We start from the raw sequence: 12,500 nt of genomic DNA on the forward strand, positions 1-12,500 counted from the left end.
TAGTCAGGATTGAGGGAAAGATGAAAGGAGCAAAGTACAGAGAGATTATTGATGAAAACCTGCTCCAGAGCGCTCAGGACCTCAGACTGGTGCAAAGGTTCACCTTCCAACAACCCTAAGCACACAGCCAAGAAAACACAGGAGTGGCTTCGGGACAAGTCTCTGAATGTCCTTGCGTGGCCCAGTCAGAGCCTGGACTTGAACCCGATCTCTGGAGAGACCTAAAAATAGCTGTGCAGCAACACTCCCCATCCAACCTGACAGAGCTTGAGTGGATCTGCAGAGAAGAATGGGAGAAACTCCCCAAATACAGGTGTGCCAAGCTTGTAGCGTCATACCCAAGAAGACTCAAGACTGTAATCGCTGCCAAAGGTGCTTCAACAAAGTAAATGTCCTAATTCAGATTTGTATTTACAATACATTTGCCAAAATGTCTAAATACCTGTTTTTGCTTTGTCATTATGGGGTTTTGTGTGTAGATGGATGAGGAAAAAAACTATTTAATGTATTTTTGAATATGCTTTAAAGTTACAAAATGTGGAAAAAGTCAAGGGGTCTGAATACTTTCTGAATGCACTGTATACAGAGCAAAAAGGCAAACTCAGCTCCATCATTCATTGAATCAGATGGCTCATTCATCACAAAACCCACCTATATTGCCAACTACTTTCATTATTTTTTCACTGGCAATATTTAGTCATGACATGCCAGCAACATACACTGACACTACACATCCATGTATAACTCATCAAATTATGTCATTTTTAATTCTGCAACACTTAACAAAGAGCTACAGTTAGTTTTAGAATGGGTGGCAAGGAATAAGCTAGACCTAAGCTAGACCTAAACGGCTGGCCCTTAAATGTACATGGAGAGCTAACATGAATAACATGTATGTACATCTCTCATGGCTTAAAGGGGAGGAGAGATTGACTTCATCACTACTTGTGAAAAGACAGAAAGAGACAGAGACACTAAGTGAAAAGACAGAAAGAAATAGAGACACTATGAGAAAAGACAGAATGAGACAGAGACACTAAGTGAAAAGACAGAAAGAAATAGAGACACTATGAGAAAAGACAGAGAGAGACAGAGACACTAAGTGAAATGACAGAAAGAAATAGAGACACTAAGTGAAAAGACAGAAAGAGATAGAGACACAAAGTGAAAAGACAGAAAGAAATAGAGACACTAAGTGAAAAGACAGAAAGAGACAGAGACACTAAGAGAAAAGACAGAAAGAGACAGAAACACTAAGTAAAAAGACAAAAAGAGACAGAGCCACTAAGAGATAAGATAGAGACACAAAGTGAAAAGACAGAAAGAAATAGAGACACTAAGTGAAAAGACAGAAAGAAATAGAGACACAAAGTGAAAAGACAGAAAGAAATAGAGACACTAAGTGAAAAGACAGAAAGAGACAGAGACACTAAGAGACAAGACAGACAGAGACAGAGACACTAAGTGAAAAGACAGAAAGAAATAGAGACACTAAGTGAAAATGACAGAAAGAGACAGAGACACTAAGAGACAAGACAGACAGAGACAGAGACACTAAGTGAAAAGACAGAAAGAAATAGAGACACTAAGTGAAAATGACAGAAAGAGACAGACACTAAGTGAAAAGACAAAGAGACAGAGACACTAAGTGAAAAGACAGAAAGAAATAGAGACACTAAGTGAAAAGACAGAAAGAAATAGAGACACTAAGTGAAATGACAGAAAGAAATAGAGACACTAAGTGAAAAGACAGAAAGAGAGAGACACTAAGTGAAAAGACAGAAAGAGACAGAGACACTAAGTGAAAAGACAGAGAGACAGAGACACTAAGTGAAAAGACAGAAATAAATAGAGACACTAAGTGAAAAGACAGAAAGAGACAGAGACACTAAGAGAAAAGACAGAAAGAAATAGAGACACTGAGTGAAAAGACAGAAAGAGACAGAGACACTGAGTGAAAAGACAGAAAGAGACAGACACTAAGTGAAAAGACAGAAAGAGACAGACACTAAGTGAAAAGACAGAGAGACAGAAACACTAAGCGAAAAGACAGAAAGAGACAAAGACACTAAGTGAAAAGACAGAAAGAGACAGAGACATTAAGTGAAAAGACAGAAAGAAATAGAGACACTAAGTGAAAAGACAGAAAGAAATAGAGACACTAAGTGAAAAGACAGAAAGAGACAGAGACACTAAGTGAAAAGACAGAAAGAGACAGAGACACTAAGTGAAAAGACAGAATGAGACAGAGACACTAAGTGAAAAGACAGAAACAGACAGAGACACTAAGTGAAAAGACAGAAAGAGACAAAGATATTAAGTGAAAAGACAGAAAGAAATAGAGACACTAAGTGAAAAGACAGAATGAAATAGAGACACTAAGTGAAAAGACAGAAAGAGACAGAGATATTAAGTGAAAAGACAGAAAGAAATAGAGACACTAAGTGAAAAGACAGAAAGAGAGAGACACTAAGTGAAAAGACAGAAAGAGACAGAGATATTAAGTGAAAAGACAGAAAGAAATAGAGACACTAAGTGAAAAGACAGAAAGAGAGAGACACTAAGTGAAAAGACAGAAAGAGACAGACACTAAGTGAAAAGACAGAAAGAGACAGAGACACTAAGTGAAAAGACAGAAAGAGACAGAGACACTAAGTGAAAAGACAGAAAGAGACAGACACTAAGTGAAAAGACAGAAAGAGACAGAGACACTAAGTGAAAAGACAGAAAGAGACAGAGATATTAAGTGAAAAGACAGAAAGAGACAGACACTAAGTGAAAAGACAGAAAGAGAGAGACACTAAGTGAAAAGACAGAAAGAGACAGAGACACTAAGTGAAAAGACAGAAAGAGACAGAGACACTAAGTGAAAAGACAGAAAGAGACAGAGATATTAAGTGAAAAGACAGAAAGAGACAGAGACACTAAGTGAAAAGACAGAGAGAGATACAGACACTAAATAGAGACGCTATGAGAAAATAAAGAAAGAGATTGAGAGGTCATTAGAGCCAAGGCAGGAGAAGACTAGTAAGGACACTAGGAAGCATCCTCACGCACGCACGCACACACACACACACACCGCACGCACACACGCACGCACGCACACACACACACACACACACACCGCACGCACACACGCACGCACGCACACACACACACACACAGCGCACGCACACACGCACGCACACACACACACACACCGCACGCACACACGCACGCACACACACACACACACACCGCACGCACACACGCACGCACGCACACACACACACACACACACACCGCACGCACACACGCACGCACACACACACACACACCGCACACACGCACGCACACACACACACACACACACACACACACACACACACACACACACACACACACACACACACACACACACACACACACACACACACACACACACACACACACACACACACACACACACACACACACACACACACGCACGCACACACGCACACACACACACACCGCACACACGCACGCACACACGCACGCACACACACCGCACGCACACACCGCACGCACACACGCACGCACACACACACACACACCGCACGCACACACGCACGCACGCACACACACACACACACACACCGCACGCACACACGCACGCACACACACCGCACACACGCACGCACACACGCACGCACACACGCACGCACACACACCGCACACACGCACGCACACACGCACGCACACACACCGCACACATGCACGCACGCACACACACACACCGCACACATGCACGCACGCACACACACCGCACACATGCACGCACGCACACACACCGCACACACGCACGCACACACGCACGCACACACACCGCACGCACACACGCACGCACACACACCGCACACACGCACGCACACACGCACGCACACATACCGCACACATGCACGCACGCACACACACCGCACACACGTAGTGTTGTATAAATAACCTTGTGGGGACACACAATTCAGTCCCATTCAAAATCCTATTTTCCTATTTTCCTAACCTTAACATTAAATCTAACCATAACCACAAAACCTAACCCTAACAGTAAAACTAGCTCCTAACCCTGAACCTAATTCTAACCCTAACACTAATTCTAACCGTAACCCTAAACCCCATAGAAATAGAATTTGACCCTGAGGGACTAAGAACATTTCCTGAGTTGGTCAAAGTTGTTTACTATTCTTGTTCACAAGAATCACACACACACATACATTAAGTGCATCACTATACCTTGAGCGTCATCTCTGCTACAAAGATGGCTGTGAAGACGTAGTTGGAGATGGTTAGGAAGACTCTTTCCTATACATAGAGAGAGAGAGATGGAGGGAGAAAGAGAGAGATGATGGAAATAGAAGATCATTGACTTGACACCACTAATTATATTTGTATGGTTGAAACCTAGTGGTGAACTTTGATCCTGACCAGGCTGCCCTGCATGATCTTGGGTCTCTCCAGAGCCACGGTGATGCAGTTGGAGAAGATGAATGCTAGCACCACATAGTCAAACATCTTGTAGGCTATGATGGACTGGCATACCCGCCTGAACCTGAGAGAGGGAGGCAGGCAGGCGGGGAGGGAGGGAGGGAGATAGTGGAGAGAGAGGGAGTGGTATTGGGAGACAGAAAGGAAGAGAAAGAGAGCAAGAGGGAAAAAGATAAACAATTTAAAAACATGTGTTTTGTAACATCGCTACTGATTAAAACCCATTATTGTGCCTCATTGACAGAGAACTGGGGATTGCTCATCATTCAGTCAGATAATAGCCCCATTCTCTCTGATTATTTCATTTCCTTTCAAAGCAATTCTCATTAACTGGTGTTGTAAAGGCACCATGCTCCATAGAGACACCACTACAATAGAGAGAGAGAGAGACACAGAGAGACCCAGAGAGACAAGCAGAGAGATACACACACAGAGAGAGACACAGAGAGACACTCTCTGTGTCTCTCTGGATCTTTCTGTCGAGGTCGGGCAATGATGATGGGCGATTAGGCCTGACTTGCAGTCGGCGTTCCAATTCATCCCAAAGGTGTTAGATGTGGTTAAGGACAGGGCTCTGTGCAGGCCAGTCAAGTTCTTCCACACCGATCTCAACAAACCATTTCTGTATGGACCTCCCTTTGTGCAAGGGGGCATTGTCATGCTTGAAACAGGAAATGGCCTCCCCAAAACTGTTGCCACAAAGTCGGAAACACAGAATCATCTAGAATGTCATTGCATGTGGTAGAGTTATGATTTCCCTTCACTGGAACTAAAGGGTCTAGCCTGAACCATGAAAAACAGCCCTAGACCATTATTCCTTCTCCACCAAGAGCTTTTACACCACTCCAGCCAACACTTATCATTAGGCATGGTGATCCTAGGCTTGTGTGCGGCTGCTCGGCCATGGAAGCTCCCGACAAACAGTTATTGTGCTGACGTTGCTTCCAGGGGCAGTGTTGCAAATGAGGACAGACGATTTTACGCGCTTCAGCACTCGTTGGTCCCGTTCTGTGAGCTTGTGTGGCCTACGTCTTCAATGCTGAGCCGTTGTTGCTCCTAGCTGTTTCCACTTCACAATAACAGCACTTAAAGTTAACCAGGGCAGCTCTAGCAGGGCAGAAATTTAATAAACGGACTTGTTGGAAAGGTGGCATCCTCTGATGGTACCACCTTCAAAGTCACTGAGCTATTCAGTAAGGCCATTCTACTGCCAATGTTTGTCTATGGAGATTGCATGGCCGTGTGCTTGATTTTATACCCCTGTCAGCCACTAGTGTGGCTGAAACAGCCTGAATCCACTCATTTGAAGAGGTGTACACAGACGTTTGTATATACCATGTACCTCCACATCTAACAGAACACTGTTGCAATGCCTTCCAGCCTGAGCTCCCGTCTCTGAGCCCTGAGGTGGATTTATTGTTGACCAACAGATGGAGGATCACTATGGGAAGCCTCCCTTTGCGACCTCATGGACAGGGATCCATACACTAATGAGGCAGGTATTCTGATAAGGTGGTGCTCGGCAATTCTTCTCTCGGGGAGTGAGGATCCACAGGCTGTGCAGGCCTTCGTTCTAGCCTAGCACAAATGCATCGGATTCAACAATTTATGAACAAAACACCAAAGCCTTGAATTGCTGTATCAGGGGTGTTAGTGCTGAGCAGGAAATGAAATGAAAGAGTGAATGAGTGAAAACAGGGATTGACAGACAGACAGACCTGTTCTGAGGAGAGAAGAGGAAGACAGACCAGTCCTCTCTGGTCTCACACCACTCTGGCCTGTACACCTCCATCATCTTCTGGATACGGAAACACAGACTCTGGAAGAGGGACACAGCACACACACACACACACACACACACACACACACACACACACACACACACACACACACACACACACACACACACACACACACACACACACACACACACACACACACACACACACACACACACACACACACACACACACACACACACACACACACACACACACACACACACACACACACACACACACACAGTCAGAATACACACACATGTACATGTGAACGTACATTTACATTTACATTTAAGTCATTTAGCAGACGCTCTTATCCAGAGCGACTTCGTAGGCAGGCAGGGAGGCAGGCACGCACATACGCACATACGCACATACGCACACATACACACACAGTTTGGTGAGTGAATTCAGTACACATACACACACTGATTCTAGACAAAGAGAAACGGCTGTACTGTATAATACAATAAGATCATTCCGATTATTCCACCTCCCAAGAGAAAAGATGAATCTTCTGTCTTAATTGTTTACAAGAGAGGACACTTTGCTTTATCAACACCTGGAAGCATAATATCCAGCATCCCCATTGGTCTGCTCTACTCAGTGACTGTGTCCCAAATGGAACTCCAATCCCTATATAGTGCACCATATGCCCTGGTCAGAGTAGTGCACTACATAGGGACTAGGGTGCCATTTTGTGTAACTAGCATTATTAATTGTCCCTGGTTCAGCCCTGTTTACTGTTGAAACAATAGAATCCCAGGGGAGAGACATAACGGGGAATCTACTGGAGAATGTATTCTCCGATATTTATTTTATAAACTGCTATACACAGTGTGTTTATTCTACTATAAGCTGCCTTGTGCTGCTGGTCATGAATAACACTGGACAACAACAGTTCAATCTCTCCTATCTACAGTATCCGTCTTTACCAAGACGACAGGATGTCACTGGGACTGTGAACGTTCCAGGGTGTTTTTAAAGTGAATAGGACTTTATCATTGTTCATCATCACAACCAAGTCACTTTAATCTCATCATTCAGATCCTCCTCCCTTACTCCTCAACAAACTCCTCACCACACTCCTCACCACACTCCTCAACACACTCCTCACCACACTCCTCACCACACTCCTCACCACACTCCCCCTCACCCACCCCCCACCCACACTCACCCCACACCTCCACCTCACCCACCCTCTCACCCACTCTCACCCCACACCTCCCCCTCACCCAACCTCACCCCACACCTCCCCCTCACCCACCTTCTCACCCAACCTCACCCCTCACCCACCCTCTCACCCAACCTCACCCCACACCTCCCCTCACCCAACCTCACCACACACCTCCCAATCACCCACCCTCTCACCCAACCTCACCCCCACACCTTTCCCTCACCCACCCTCTTACCCAACCTCACCTCCCCTCACCCACCCTCTCACCCAACCTCACCCCACATCCCCCCTCACCCAGCCTCACCCCCACACCACCCCCTCACCCACCCTCTCACCCAAGCTCACTCCTCACCTCCCCTCACCCACCCTCACACCCAACCTCATCCCCACACCTCACCCAACCTCTCACCCATCCTCCTCCAAACACATCTCACCTCACCCATCCTTACCCCCACACCTTCCCCTCACCAAATCTCTCACCCATACTCATCCACACACATCCACCTCATCCCCCAGACCTCCCCCTCACCCACAACACAAACTCACATAGTCAATGTCATCGTCCAGGTCCTCTCTGTCCTTGCGTGTGTTGACCTGAGGGAACACCTCTGTCAGTAGCTGTGGATGTGGATGTGGATGTGGATGTGGATGTGGCGGTAGCTGAAGTTGAAGCTGGAGCTGGGCTGATGGGGCCTTCCCATTGCAGTCCTGGTGCTCCCCCCCAGCCCCTGCACCAACCAACCCACTGGAGAAGCTCTTCTTCCTGGGGTAAGGCAGCATTGACGCCAGGGGGGTCCCCGGGACCTGGAGGAGCTCCGGCAGCTCCAAGGACAGCGCCCGGCGGTCCCGCCGCGGGACAAAGTTTAGGGCCAGGAGGGGAGGAGGGTGGGCGAGGTGTGGAGGAGGGTGAGGGGGGGAGAGGAGGGACTCCTGCTCGGCCGGGTGGGTGGCGTGGGGGCTGCGGGAGCGCAGGCTACCCCCTCCTCCTACCCCCACTCCCAGGCCCAAGGCTCGGGAGGGGCGACCCAGGCTATTCCAGCTGGACCGCCGGCCCCACATTGCCTGGGTCTGGGAGGCAGGGCGGCCCCAGTTGTGGTACAGGGAGCTGCTCCCCCGACACTGGGGGAGAGAGAGGGATACAAAGATGGAGAGACAGACGGAGAGGGAGAGGGAGAAAGAGGGAGGGAGAGGGAGAGAAATAGAGACAGATGGAGAGGGAGAGGAAGAGAGACAGATGAGAGGGAGAAAGAGGGAGGGAGAGGGAGAGAAATACATAGAGGGAGAGGAAGAGAGACAGATGGAGAGGGAGAGGAAGAGAGACAGATGAGAGGGAATAGAGACAGAAAGGAGGACAGATGGGAGAGAAATACATAGAGGGAGAGGAAGAGAGACAGATGGAGAGGGAGATAAATAGAGACAGATGGAGAGGAATAGAGACAGATGGAGAGGAATAGAGACAGATGGAGAGAATAGAGACAGATGGAGAGGGAGAGGAATAGAGACAGATGGAGAGAATAGGACAGATGGAGAGAGAAATAGAGACATAGAGACAGATGGAGAGGAAGAATAGAGACAGATGGAGAGGGAGAGGAATAGAGACAGATGGAGAGGATAGAGACAGATGGAGAGGGAGAAATAGAGACAGATGGAGACAGATGGAGAGGGAGAGAGAGACAGATGGAGAGGAATAGAGACAGATGGAGAGGAATAGAGACAGATGGATGGGAGAGAGACAGATGGAGAGGGAGAGGAATAGAGACAGATGGAGAGAATAGAGACAGATGGAGAGAGAATAGAGACAGATGGAGAGGGAGATGGAAGAAGAGATGGAGACAGATGGAGAGGAAGAGAGACAGATGGAGACAGATGGGAGAGGAATAGAGACAGATGAATAGAGACAGATGGAGGGAGAGGAATAGAGACAGATGGAGAGGAATAGAGACAGATGGAGAGGGAGAGGAATAGAGACAGATGGAGAGGAATAGAGACAGATGGAGAGGAAGAGAGACAGATGGAGAGGATAGAGACAGATGGAGAGGAATAGAGACAGATGGAGAGGGGAGAATAGAGACAGATGGAGAGGAGAGACAGATGGAGAGGAAGATAGAGACAGAATAGGAGATGGGAGAGGAATAGAGACAGATGGAGAGGGAGAGAAGATGGAGAGGAATAGAGACAGATGGAGAGGAATAGAGACAGATGGAGAGGGAGAGGAATAGAGACAGATGGAGAGGAATAGAGACAGATGAGACAGATGGGAGAGAATAGAGACAGAGACAGACAGATGGAGAGGAATAGAGACAGATGGAGAGGGAGAGGGAGACAGATGGAGAGGAATAGAGACAGATAGAGACAGAGGGAGAGGAATAGAGACAGATGGAGAGGAATAGAGACAGATGAATAGAGACAGATGGAGAGGAATAGAGACAGATGGAGAGGGAGAGGAATAGAGACAGATGGAGAGAGAATAGAGACAGATGGAGAGGAATAGAGACAGATGGAGAGGGAGAGGAATAGAGACAGATGGAGAGGAATAGAGACAGATGGAGACAGATGGAGAGGAATAGAGACAGATGGAGAGAATGAGACAGATGGAGAGAGGAATAGAGACAGATGGAGAGGAATAGAGACAGATGGAGAGGAATAGAGACAGATGGAGAGGGAGAGATGGAGATGGAGAGAAGAGACAGATGGAGAGGAATAGAGACAGATGGAGAGGAATAGAGACAGATGGAGAGGAATAGAGACAGATGGAGAGGAATAGAGACAGATGGAGAGGGAGAGGAATAGAGACAGATGGAGAGGAATAGAGACAGATGGAGAGGAATAGAGACAGATGGAGAGGAATAGAGACAGATGGAGAGGAATAGAGAGATGGAGAGGAATAGAGACAGATGGAGAGGAATAGAGACAGATAGAGACAGATGGAGAGGAATAGAGACAGATGGAGAGGAATAGAGACAGATGGGAGAGACAGATGGAGAGGAATAGAGACAGATGGAGGAGAGGAATAGAGACAGATGGAATAGACACAGATGGAGAGGAATAGAGACAGATGGAGAGGAATAGAGACAGATGGAGAGAGACAGAGAGAGGAATAGAGACAGATGGAGAGGAATAGAGACAGATGGAGAGGAATAGAGACAGATGACAGATGGAGGAATAGAGACAGATGGAGAGGAATAGAGACAGAGAGGAATAGAGACAGATGGAGAGGATGGAGAGGAATAGAGACAGATGGAGAGGAATAGAGACAGATGGAGAGGAATAGAGACAGATGGAGAGACAGATGGAGAGGAATAGAGACAGATGGAGAGGAATAGAGACAGATGGAGAGGAATAGAGACAGATGGAGAGGAATAGAGACAGAGAGGAATAGAGACAGATGGAGAGAGAATAGAGACAGATGGGAGGAATAGAGACAGATGGAGAGGAATAGAGACAGATGGAGATGGAGAGGAATAGAGACAGATGGAGAGGAATAGAGACAGATAGGAGATGGAGAGAATAGAGACAGATGGAGAGGAATAGAGACAGATGGAGAGAATAGAGACAGATGGGAGGAATAGAGACAGATGGAGAGAATAGAGACAGATGGAGAATAGAGACAGATGGAGAGAAATAGAGACAGAGAGGAATAGAGACAGATGGAGGGAGGAATAGAGACAGAATAGAGACAGATGGAGAGGGAGAGGAATAGAGACAGATGACAGATGGAGGAATAGAGACAGAATAGAGACAGATGGAGAGGAATAGAGACAGATGGAGAGGAATAGAGACAGATGGAGAGGGAGAGGAGAGGGAGAGGAATAGAGACAGATGGAGAGGAATAGAGACAGATGGAGAGAGGAATAGAGACAGATGGAGAGGAATAGAGACAGAATAGAGACAGATGGAGAGGAATAGAGACAGACAGATGGAGAGAGATGGAGAGGAATAGAGACAGATGGAGAGGAATAGAGACAGATGGAGGAATAGAGACAGATGGAGAGAAATGGAGAGGAATAGAGACAGATGGGAGAAATAGAGACAGATGGAGAGACAGATGGAGAGGAATAGAGACAGATGGAGATGGAGAGGAATAGAGACAGATGGAGAGAAATGACAGAGAGGAATAGAGACAGATGGAGAGAATAGAGACAGATGGAGGAATAGAGACAGATGGAGAGATAGAGACAGATGGAGAGGAATAGAGACAGATGGAGAGGAATAGGAGAGGAATAGAGACAGATGGAGAGGAATAGAGACAGATGGAGGGAGAGGAATAGAGACAGATGGAGAGGAATAGAGACAGATGGGAGAGAGACAGATGGAGGAATAGAGACAGATGGAGAGAATAGAGACAGATGGAGAGGAATAGAGACAGATGGAGAGAGAGAATAGGAATAGACAGATGGAGAGGAATGGAGAGGAATAGAGACAGATGGAGAGGAATAGAGACAGGAGAGGAATAGAGACAGATGGAGAGGAATAGAGACAGAATAGAGACAGATGGAGAGGAATAGAGACAGATGGAGAGAATAGAGACAGATGGAGAGGAATAGAGACAGATGGAGAGGAATAGAGACAGATGGAGAGGAATAGAGACAGATGGAGAGGAATAGAGACAGATGGAGAGACAGATGGAGAGAGAGACAGATAGAGACAGATAGAGACAGGAGAGGAATAGAGACAGATGGAGAGAGAATAGAGACAGATGGAGAGGAATAGAGACAGATAGAGACAGATGGAGAGGAATAGAGACAGATGGAGAGGGAGAGGAATAGAGACAGATGGAGAGAAATAGAGACAGATGGGAGAAATAGAGACAGATGGAGAGGAATAGAGAGAAAGGGATGGAAAAGACAGATGGAGAGAATAGAGACAGAAAGAGGGAAAGAGGAAGAGAGACAAAGAGGAGAGAAGGAGAGAGATGGAGGGAGAGTGAGAGGCAGAGAGAAACCATTAGGCCAAACCAGCCTTTTGCAGTGACTGCAGAGGGATCAAATAAAGAACTGAAGAAAAAATACATTTCAATGATGGGAAATGTCTTTTAAATG

The 12,500-nt window shown here is 46.6% G+C and overlaps 1 pseudogene; it reads right to left on the reverse strand.

The window, feature by feature from the left end:
• The window catches only part of LOC124028290, a 34,831-nt pseudogene that overhangs the window by 16,165 nt on the left and 6,166 nt on the right, over positions 1–12,500 (reverse strand).

This window comes from Oncorhynchus gorbuscha, unplaced genomic scaffold, assembly GCF_021184085.1.
Source record: "Oncorhynchus gorbuscha isolate QuinsamMale2020 ecotype Even-year unplaced genomic scaffold, OgorEven_v1.0 Un_scaffold_3980, whole genome shotgun sequence".
Classification (NCBI taxonomy): domain Eukaryota; kingdom Metazoa; phylum Chordata; class Actinopteri; order Salmoniformes; family Salmonidae; genus Oncorhynchus; species Oncorhynchus gorbuscha.